Here is an 11956-nt window from a genome sequence, read left to right on the forward strand (position 1 = left end):
GACATTTTCCGTGTGGGGTTAAATGAACCCATACATTCACAACTGCCTGGGGCAAAAATGAATTTTTCCTTAGCAGTGTAAGGATCCACTCGCAGAACCAAAGGCGGAGTCCAGCAACCTGGTTGAAGGTTTAATGCATGTTTGGCCTTTTCACAGTGCTTCTGCAAAGTTCACCTGATTTATCAAGATTTTGTTTCAATTTTAATCTAGCCTTGTATTAATCTGACTCCAATTTCAAGTGATCATCAATTTTAGGCTGTATTTCTAATCAAAAGCTGATCACAAATATGGATTTAGAATAAATTTAAAATTTTGATTATTCTAGACTCGTTATAATTTCAATTATTCGTTCATTGGGGACCTAATGTCTCATTTGAGTCTGGCGTCGGCCGGAGCACCGATCTCACAAATATAAATTTGCCAGCCTGATTTTATTCAGAGGTTGTAGGTGACTAATACCCTTTTTGTTACCCGCCTACTGCTTGCTTTTCACAAAAAGTCTAGTTTATTTAGTCTTTTTCAGCACAACTTGTTACCATCAAGAGGAGAAATCAAGAGGTCTCAGATGACATGCCTACTGCTACATTCATTTATGAGCCTTCAGTTTGTTCTATCCTGGCTGTATATTTGCGGGAACAAAAGCCTTCTCACAATTTACTGGTCATAATGATTTCATAATGAGTCTATAATGAATCAGATATAATATTTTATTTGTCAGGTAAAAAATTTATAATGCCAGTTACACAATGAGACAATGAGAATCCAATTTAGTTTCAGTTTAGATAAATACATCTATCTGAATACAGAATCCCCCCGTAGTGTTTTGTTACTTCCCTTATATACCCAGACCAGAAACAAATGAATCTTCTGATCAGTTGTAGAAACACAAAGACCTTTTGGTTTATCAGGAGATCTTGTGAACCAGGGTCACACCTTGCTGGAAATTTTCACCGGACCCTATGGGGAAAACCCAATTCTATAAAAATGTTTAATCTTTCTCACAATATAAGTGACTGCTGTGAAACTGAGACCATTCTACCAATCACACAGAGATCTTTTGAACGATACCAAACATGAAGGTATATATGATATATTCACAAGATACAACATATGTTGCAAATGGATATTCTTAGTGACTTTCAGTGGAAACTTTTAGGGGGGAAAGTGTGAGAGAGAGAGGCGGAGAAGTCAAAGGGAAGAAGGGGGTCATAAATGAGCAAGGAGATAAGTTTAGGTCAGAGTGGGGCAGGGTGTCGCTATTAATATGTTTAATGTTAAATGAAATGAAAAAGAGGCAATGCTGTTTGATATAATATTTCGTTTCACTGTAATGTTGTACATTCCATGAACTCTCTCGGCCACCGTATCGTTGCCATAGTTGCAAACAACAAGGTCCCATTTGTTTTTACTAAAAACTATATAAACAAAAAATAACAGAACTTTAGTATATGTGTTATTTTCCTAGACTATGACTAGTGTAGTTTTCATGTCTGACACAGTTAACTATTTAACACTTAATTGTATTTTTATACCAATTTGGACAAGCATGTTCTGAATATTTTTTCTTTATTTATATATCTGTGAAGGTTTTATCAATATAACTCTGCTATTCACAATTTGAATAAAGGATTTAATTGGGCTATAATACCCAAGCTCCTGCGGATGCAGAGCTTGGGCTAGGACTGACAAGACTGATTGCCAGTGTTATGGACCCGCCTCTGGTGTTAGTGCAAGCAGCTGGCATCCCAGTGGTCTCTGAGCTCTCAAACCTGGCGGGCATCCCACTGTCTGCTGCACTGCCCGTGAGGGCTGCACCCTGCACTCCAGAGGCCTCTCCTGTCCATGAATCAGATTCAGAGCTTGCTCAAGTTCATGAATTTGCTCCAGAGCCTGCTCAAGTCCTTAAGTCTGTTGCAGAACCTCCCGAGGAGGCGGCATCCACTGCAGAAAGTCTCAAAGTAGTGGCTTTTGCTGCAGAACCTCCTAAGGCGGTGGCACCCACTTCTAAACTCTTTGTCTGTCCTGTCACGGCCATGTAGGTCGTCCATGAACTCTCTGCTTAACCTGTCATGGCCAAGGAGGCCATCCACAAACTCACGGTCTGTCCTATCATGGCCAAGGAGGCCATCCACAAACTCACGGTCTGTCCTATCATGGCCAAGGAGGCCGTCCATGAACTCTCTGCTTGTCCTCTAACAGTTAACGATACCGAGGCCCGGCATTGCTCCACATTTCAAGTCTGCCTCTGCTCCATGACCCAAGTGCTCCAGTTCTTCATGGTCCAGGCCCACCTCTGCTCCACAGTCTAGACTTGCCCTTGCTCCACAGTCCAGATCCTCTACTGCTCCATGGCCCATGATCTTCCCCACTACTTCATGGTCTATGCCAGGGGTGTCCAAACTACAGCCCACGGGCCATCTGCGGCCTGCTATCAGTCCTATGGCGGCCCGCAAGGGATTTTTTTAATTATTATATAATCTGCAGAGGTGGGAAAACTTGGTGGGCAGTTGTTCCAAAATGGCTAATTTGAAGCAATATCAGTAAAATCCAGTAGATGGCACTGTAGCCTGTAGTACAGTATATTACCCCTGATTTAGGTCCTGATCAGACGGAACAAGTTTTTTGTTGGCAGTGAGCGTTCTGTGCGCTGCTTATGCGCCCCGAGCACTTCGCGTTTTAACTGCCTGCTGCATTTTTGCAGGAGCGCTCTGAGTGCCTGAAGTTGGAAAAAAAAGCAACTCTGAGCATTGTCCAATCGAATGAATGGAGAGGCGGCCTTCTGTTTTGGTGACGAAAGTTTACCGTTGCTTAGAAAGTCCTGAGACTGCAATAACGGAGGAGAAACTTTTAGTGTCTGTCGCGGGTAACCCGGAGCTGTATTTTTTTTAAGGTTTCTGCTAATATGACAGTTTACCTAACAACAAAAACAAAAGATTTTAGAGCGCTCGTGCTATAATCCTTTGATTTGACTGACAGGACAGCTGTTTTATGCCTAGCAACATAAAAAAAGGCAGCACACTGCTCTATTTTAAAAGTCACCAGAAAAGGCAGTGCGGTGCACCTTGAATTTTCAGACCTAAAAAACGCATTTGTGTGATCGGGACCTTAAACCATCACACCGCTCCGACGCGGCCACTGTAGTCACGCCGTGGCTGGCGAACTCGTTTCAACCTGGTTCTCTGCGCTGCTTCGCTAAAGATAGACGCCTAGTCTAGATTTAATGAATGCCGCGTCCAAGCCACACAGTAAATGCAAAATAAAAAGTCAAAATATACACCCTACAAAACTGCCCCAATTATAAATAAGTTACTTGTGTCTGTAGACTTTCCAGTAAGAGAACAAATGCCAGTGTTATCCTCCTGCTCGCAGGCACTGTAATTACGTGGGGAAAACATGGAAATAATTTGACTTTTTATCTGGCAAAAATATGCTTTCTTCCTCACATTTTTATGAAAATGGATACAGTACTGTATTTTCTGGATTATAAATCGTGTTTTTATCATCTGAAACGTGCTGCGATTTCCACTGTGATTTATAAAGCAATCAAGCTCAAGCGCAAACTGCACACATTAGGATTGGTGATGAATGAGAAAGGCTTACAGTGAATTTGTGTTTGTTTTTTGCTTATATTTTTGTTCCTTTTTCTGTTCTGAACACTGTTTCTAATGTTTGTAAACGTTTCATTTATTTTACATTATTTCTAAATTAAATGATCAAATGTGTCTTATACATCAATCGACTGCCATGTATGTACAAGTATACATAGGCTACAGTACAGTAGTAAGTGAGTGTCAATTTGAATTAAAACATACAATTAAAAGCTTTATTTGTCATAACCTAATTTTGCGGCCTCCTACCCTGGAAATCCAGAGGTCTCGCGAGAGCACAATTTGAATTGTCTCTGCAAGACACTCTGGCATCGAGCAATGATGCAGGTTACTGCAATCTGTAAGCAATTGTGGGAACCAATCAAATCGGTGTATCTGATGTAGGCGGGCCAGAGGTGAGCTAAGCTGATGATGACAGCACTGCGACGTCCGAATCAAACTTTTCTGTCGCTACAGATGAACAACAAGTTGTTTGAAACGGCTTTGGCCGCTACAATGAACGAGTTAGACTTGGCTTTCCATATAAAAGAGGAACAGAAAACCGAAAACTCGAATCGTTCCTTTGCAAGAAGGACGTTTTTGCTGTTTTGCCGACTGGATACGGCAAGAGTTTAATCTATCAGTTCACGAGTTCACACTTACATATAATTAGCCGGAGAATAGTAGTGCATGTTTGGCGTGCTGTCCGGTGAAGGGCTCCAAACTCTGGAGTGGCCCGAACCCAGAGTACGTTACCCCCCAATAGGAGTAGAGAGAACTCGGAGTGATGAGATGGGGTGGTGGAGGTTTACTGATAAACCATCGAGTGAATTGAGGTGAGTCAGCTGTATTTAAACCTATGGGGCTCATTGACTTGTGATGTTTACGTTAAGCATCTGACGCGCTTCTCCCGAACTTTGTTAATGAAACATCATTAAGCTCTGCTGGGTAGCTAAGCGTGTATTGTTGTGATTGGTCGTGGCGTTATCCAATTGCGTGCAGTTAGAGTTTCAAATGCATGCTTGGTGCCGCCCCTCGAGTTAGGCAGTTTTCATTGCTCGATCCCAGACCCTTAATCTTAATAGATTAGGGTCTGGATTTTTCCAGGCTAGCGGCCTCCCACTTTATGTGGAAAATTTGATGTGGCCCTCAAGTCAAAATGTTTGCCCACCCCTGGTCTATGCCATGATTCTGATCCTGTTCCCCTGCATGGGCCTGGTCCTCCATCCCACCCCTGTTCTGCGTCCACTTCACCACCCTCCTGGACTTTTCGAGTTTTGTTTGGGTTGGGGTGGGTGTTAAATAATGGCTTCCAGAGCCGCCCTTAGAGGAGGGGATATGTCACACTGGTTTGGGGGTTTTGTTTCTTGTTCAGGTTATGTTTCATGTTCCTGTCATGTGATTCCCTTGATCCTCATGTATTCCTGCCTTGTGAATAGGCTTTTACACTAGACTGCCACCAGCTGGTGGAAATAAATGCAATATGTGTCAAATACACAGACATCATGTTTTTCAGAAATGTTTTCATGTGCAAAAGAACAACTTTTTATATACTGCTTAATACAGAGCCATCTGTTCAAGAATGAAGTTACATATAAATATACTATTCAAAAAAGATTTAGCTGTTATAAAAACACAGATTTGTGAGCATTATTGGAATTGAATTGTTAGAGTAAACCTGAAACACGTGTTGTTCTTGTCATCACAGAATCTGACCAATGAGAATAAAGAGTGTCGTTTTAAAGGCTCTCTCAGCCGATTTTGAGCAACTACAGTGCCTGACCTAGGTGGCTCGTTTTGCTGATCAAAGTCGGACAAATTTTCCAACCAAAATGCTTTTGCACTTAAGAGACCTTTGCAAAGTTCCTAGAACTAATGTTCATGCTCTTTGGCATATTATTATTGTTTTGTCCTGTCAACTGTTGTTATCTTAATTTTTTAAAGGTTTTTATTTGGTAAATCATATCTAATTATAAGTCTACATGTTTAAATGTGCCTGTTTTTCATCTCAACAGCCAGTGCTCTGATTTCTGTGACTGGTAAGTAATGTAATTCACACATTTAAAACACAGATTTTATTCTAACTGTCAGATGTTAATTGTATTATAATGTAGTTATTTTGTTTTTTAGGAGATTATAGTATCAGACTGGTGAATGGTACTAATGACTGCTCTGGAAGAGTGGAGATCCTTTATAATGGCCAATGGGGGACAGTGTGTGATGACGACTGGGACATTAATGATGCTGCTGTGGTGTGCAGACAGTTGAGATGTGGAAGAGCTGATAGTGTACATGGCAGTGCTCATTTTGGCCAGGGAAGTGGTCAGATCTGGTTGGATGATTTGAGATGTTCAGGACATGAATCATCGCTCACACAGTGCTCACATCCTTCATTTGGATCGCATAACTGTGGTCATGGTGAAGATGCAGGTGTCATCTGCTTAGATAAAAGTACATATGTTTTCAAATTATGCTTTTGCTGTTCACCTTGATATTTTATGCAGTATTTTCTTAGGTTAAATTTTTACTCGCTTTAGATTTGGTTATCTAAACATTAGAGCTAAGTGATTTGAAAATGTGCTATTTGCTTGCAACTAAAACAACATAAATCTTAAGTGTTTGGCTTCAAGTAATTATAATTATAAGAAAACATCTGAAAATAATAGGGGCTACGCATGTTTGGTGCTTTGCTCTCAACAGTGTCAAACATATATAAAATACTTACAGCATACCAAAAATAACTCATTTTCAATCACATTGAACTTTAATTTTTAATGCCATCTGTCAGACATAAGGTTGGTCAATGGTTCTGATTCATGCTGTGGAAGAGTGGAGATCCGTTATAATGGCACATGGGGAACCGTGTGTGATGATAACTGGGACATGAATGATGCTGCTGTGGTGTGCAGACAGTTACAGTGTGGATCAGCCATCAGTGCACCTCATAGAGCCACCTTTGGTCAAGGCAGTGGATCAATCTGGCTGGATGATGTTGAATGCTCAGGAAGTGAAGGAAACCTCACACAATGTTCACACAGTGGATTAGGATCACATAACTGTAATCATGGGGAAGATGCTGGTGTTGTTTGTTCAGGTAAGTCAAATGTTTAGCATCTTAAAGCACTATTTTGGAGGGAAATGACCTACAGAAATTCTTTTGTTCAGGTAAGTCTAATACTAAGCATTGTAATACATTATTTTGGGGGAAATGAGCAATAGAAATTACATTACACTTCAAGAATTTTATGCTTTTACACAGTCTTAACAAATTATTTAAAATAAATACATATTTGTTTTGCAGGTGAGCTGCAGGTGCCGACCCTTTCCCTGAGCTCCACACATGCAGTTGTTTCTTGTGGAGAAAATATCCAGTTCAGATGCACAACACCTAAACCAAGATGCAATGCTAGTGCTCAATTCCAGCTCCTCAGAAACGGTTCATCCGTATCCTCTCAGAAACATGTATCTAGTGTGACTTTCAACCTTTTTGATGTAAACATCTCACATCAGGGTAGCTACAGCTGTTGTTACTCTTACCAAAACAACACCAAGTCATCTTTGAGCAACACTGTTATCATCACTGTGGGTGAGTGTGTTCGGTCTTGTCTCATTGTTTATACATCATAAATTACATGCAGTAGTACCATAAGTGAACTCATTTTGTAATGATTCCCATTTTTGCATTTGAGCATCATTTGTAAAATGGCTGTGGATTAAATTTTGACTCCGACAAGATGCAGTTCTTGAAGTCATTTTAGTTTATTTAAAGAAGTTAGCTTCATTGTTTGAGTCTCTGTAACCATATAAATGTTTTCTTGTTTTCTAGTGGACTTGCAGCAGCCCAACATTTCACACAGTGCTCCTGATGGATGGTTTGTTAAGGGGTCTCAGGGGCCAGTGATCACCAGGGGCCACAGTTTCACTATCAACTGCTCCACTGAATCTCAGTATCCTGGAGGCTCTTTTCACCTGTTCAGAGGGTCAAACATCACCAGGAGTGAGTCAGCTGTCAGTCACTCTGCCTCCTTCTTCTTTCCTGAGGCAGATTATTCACATGAGGGAAACTACAGTTGTGTTTATGAAGTCAGTGTCTCCTCACGCTCCTTCCGTTCATCTGCCTCTGAACTGCTGCTCATCACTATCACAGGTACTGATGTGTAAGAGTCTAAAAACAAGCTGTACTGCTGGTAATGAAAGTTTAACTCAAACACATGTGTCTCTCTCAGCCTCCCTGCTTCCTGTCATTGGTGCTGCAGTGTCAGCTGTGCTGCTCTTATTGTCTGTCCTCATAGTCGTCCTCCTGCTGAAGAGAAGACAAACGCAAAGGAACAAGGAAACTCATTCAAAGTGCTCTTTTACAAAAGGTAACAATACATTTTATAAAATAATTATTTTATAAGAACTTTTATAAGTCACTTTTTCCTCAGAATTTTCCTGAAATTATGTCCCTTTCTATGCAATGTCTATAGGTGCAGCTAATACATATGCAGGTACATCCCAGGATGAAAATGAAGATGATGATGAGGCGGATTATGAAAATATAGAACTTGGTGAAAACTTGAATCATGATGATTCTGAAGAGGACTATATTAATGTGGACTCTGATCATTCTGAACAGGACTATATTAATGTGGACACTGATGACTCTGAAGAAGACTATGTCAATGTGAATGATATAGAAAATGAAAGTGTGGTAGACAAATCTGATGATAACATTTATGAAAGCTGTTGTGATTAATGCTAAGTGACTAGCGACTAATACTCAATCATTTGAGAGATCAGGTCTTGGCCTACCTTTTCACACACACACTCACACACATTCGGCCTGCTCAAATTATCAACACAGAACAAGACAAGTACATCACCCATTGGACCAACACCATTCAAAACCAACACAAACTGGAATGTTATTCGGCACTAAATCGAGAGTACACTGTTGCGAACTACCTGAGCACAGTGAGTGATGTGAAGCTCAGGAAGACCCTGACCATGTACAGACTAAGCGAACACAGCCTGGCCATCGAGATGGGCCGGCGCAGACAGACCTGGCTCTCCCGGGAGGACAGACTCTGCACGCACTGCATTCTGGGAGTGCCGGAGACCGAACTGCACTTCCTCACAGAATGCCCAAAATATGAACATATCCGAGACCAATACTACCCCAAAATTAATAAAATATTTCCCCAATTTAATACCTGTAACCCAACCCAAAAACTCAGATTCATCCTTGGCGAAGAAGCCAAATGCTCCAATTTAGCAGCAAGATTTGTAGAATCTCTCCACATCCTGAGGGACGAGCAGACCAGCAAACACCCAATAAACACACACTCACTCACAGCCTGACACACACACACACACACACACACACACATATAATGTTCAAGTTCAGTGTTTGTTTATTTTTATTTATTTTTCTTTGCCATTTTTTATATATATGATTTCTGCAATATAATCCTTCTTATTTTATTTATTAATCTTTGTTTACACTATTATTATTGCTTTATGTTATCTGTATTATTATTTTTGCAAAAACTAGCCAAGATAATATATATAATACTATCTTTTTTATTTAATTGAACTATTATTATAATTTTGTGTACTAAATGTTATAAATCATTTTCTGTGTTGTGATGCTTTGGCAATACAAAATGTACTTTTTTGCCATGCCAATAAAGCTTTCTGAATTGAATTGAATTGAGAGAGAGAGAGGGAGGTCGGAGATCGCATTGTGCTGCGCACATACATAAACTTCTTGTCAGCGTTTGCCTGCGATCCTTATTAAAATAGCCTAGATACTAGATCGCTGTATTATATTCCTCAGCAACGGGGTGGTAAAACTGCTGTTTTTGAATGAATTGTTGTTTGTAGAGAGAGACGCACAGCATGCAGGCAGGTAACGTTACGCACGCACACAACTGTCATCTCTCTTGCATTCACACTCTCTCTTGGTCGATCGATAATCTACTGAAACAAATGCTATATTTCATTCAAATAAATGTGATTTTACCAGACTATTTAGTCTGATTTGAAGCGGCCAGAATGCTAGAGCTGCGTGTCATAACTCACGAAAAAAAACGTCTTTTTTATCCATTCAGTCAAATTTTGCGCTGCAAATATCAATCCTAGTTTTAATTTGTCTATAACCATGGAATAAGCGGGATAATCAACGGTTTACCGTGCGTTAAAGGATTTAAAATGCACTTCGCGGAGGCAACCACCCTCCGCTTCGCGTCGGGGGTTAGCCCCCACGTCGTGCATTTAAAATCCTTTAAAGGGATAGTTCGAGCATTTAAGACATGAAGTTGTATGCAATCCTTATCAGCAATATAGTGTATACACACTGACCCACACTGCGTTCACCTCCCTGGTCAGAGTTCTGGCCGCTGGAAGTTTTTCAAGAAAGTAGTCACGGTTAGTTTCCGGGGCCTCAAAACTGTGCGTTTTTACGTGAAAAAAATATATGCGTTTCAAAGCTTGATTAATTTACACCACAAAAAACACTCCTGACAAAAATCATACCTCAGTTTTAATCGGCACTATATTCTTTCCGTTTCCATCAATCCGCGCTGCTGTCAGTTCGCACGTTCAGATCAGCTGTTGATAGCGCGACTCACTGACAACATGTCTGACTACAAAACTTCTGATGATGAAACCAATTTTAGCACAATGTCAGACGGAACAGACGATATATATATATATATATATATATATATATATATATATATTTTTTTTTTTTTTTTTTATATTAGACCTCGTTTCACGTGATTTCCACAGGAGTCTAAACATCAGATTGTTTACTGTACAGTTTAGACATGGGATCTCCAGTCCTCGAGAGCTACTGTCTTGCTGGTTTTAGTTTTTCTCTGATGCAACACACCTGACTCAAATCAACGGGTAATTAGCAGGCTTGTACAGAATGTCTCATTTGAGAAAGGTGTCCTGTCATAGGAAAACATCGAGCTGCAGGAATGTAGCTCACGATGACCGGAGTTGGAGATACCTGGGGTCCGTTCTTCGTACCTCGCTAACTAAGTTAGCTGGATTTGATTGTTGACGATTTTGCGTGATCTTGGATCGCTTGGTTCTTCGAAGCTCATCCGGGACTTGCTGTCATAGCAACAGGTGCGCAAGCTTAAACCTGCTCTGGAGCAGGTTTATTTCATGTAAACAGGATTTAGGCTGCGCTCCTGGCGGGTTATGATTGGTTGAAATGGTGAAGTCACATCTGATTGGTTAAAGAGCATATATATATACTACCGTTCAAAAGTTTGGGGTCAGTACATTTTTATTATTATTATTTTTTTTTTTTTAAGAAATTAATACTTTTATTCACCAAGGATGTATTAAGTTAATAATTAAAAAATTATTAAAAATTAATAATAAATAATTTACATTGTTATATATATATATATATATATCACAGGTTCTAAAAAATATTTGGCAGCACAACTGTTGATATTATCCAACATTGATCATTCTAATAACAAATCAGCATATTAGAATGATTTCTGAAGGATCATGTGACACTTAAGACTGGAGTAACAGCTGATAAAAATTCAGCTTTTCATCACAGGAATAAATTCTATTTTAAAGTATGTTAAAATAATAATAAAAAAAAACATTATTTTATATTGTAAAAACATTTTGCAATATTACTGTTTTTTCTGTATTTTTAATCAAATAAATGCAGCCTTGATGAGTATAAGAGACTTCTTTAAAGACTATTACAAGTCTTACTGACCCCAAACTTTTGAACGGTAGTGTATAAAAAAATAAAAATATAAATAAAATAACATATCAAGGAAAAAACATGTAACATGGGCAGCATTAACGCATTTAATGTGTTCACTACTTTTTGCCAGCCCTCTCTCCTTGCTTTTCCAGCCTTTGCAGTGTTCCCTTGCGTTTTAAATAAACTCTGAAACTCCTGAAATCCCTCAATCAAGAGTTCTTGCTCTGCTGCAGAAAAATACTGAGCGCGCTCCTTCGTCATGTTCGCCGACCAATCAAAGCGTTGCCCATCAATGTTTCTACTATCGATACGTAGCCCCTTTTAAGCCACCCAGTGATCTCAAATAACTTCATCCAGCTAAACTAATCATCAACAACAGGTGCGTTCGGAGAACCGGAATAGCGAGCTCATAGTTAGCGCGATGATTTGATCTTGGATGTGTCATTTGATCTTGGATGTAGTAAGCGAGGTACGAAGAACGGACCCCAGGTTTAGACCTACCTGTATGTGACTTCAAGCACACTTATAAACACGATAATACCGACACACGTTCCGCATAGTTACAGACAATAACAAATATAGCAAAGCATCATATTTTGTTGTGTTATATAGATTCAATTAAATTCATTAGTTATGA

The 11956-nt window shown here is 39.7% G+C and overlaps 1 pseudogene; it reads left to right on the forward strand.

The window, feature by feature from the left end:
• The window catches only part of LOC141307461 (scavenger receptor cysteine-rich domain-containing protein DMBT1-like), a 57850-nt pseudogene that overhangs the window by 24081 nt on the left and 21813 nt on the right, over positions 1 to 11956 (forward strand).

The sequence above is a fragment of the Garra rufa genome, chromosome 1 (assembly GCF_049309525.1).
Source record: "Garra rufa chromosome 1, GarRuf1.0, whole genome shotgun sequence".
Lineage (NCBI taxonomy): Eukaryota > Metazoa > Chordata > Actinopteri > Cypriniformes > Cyprinidae > Garra > Garra rufa.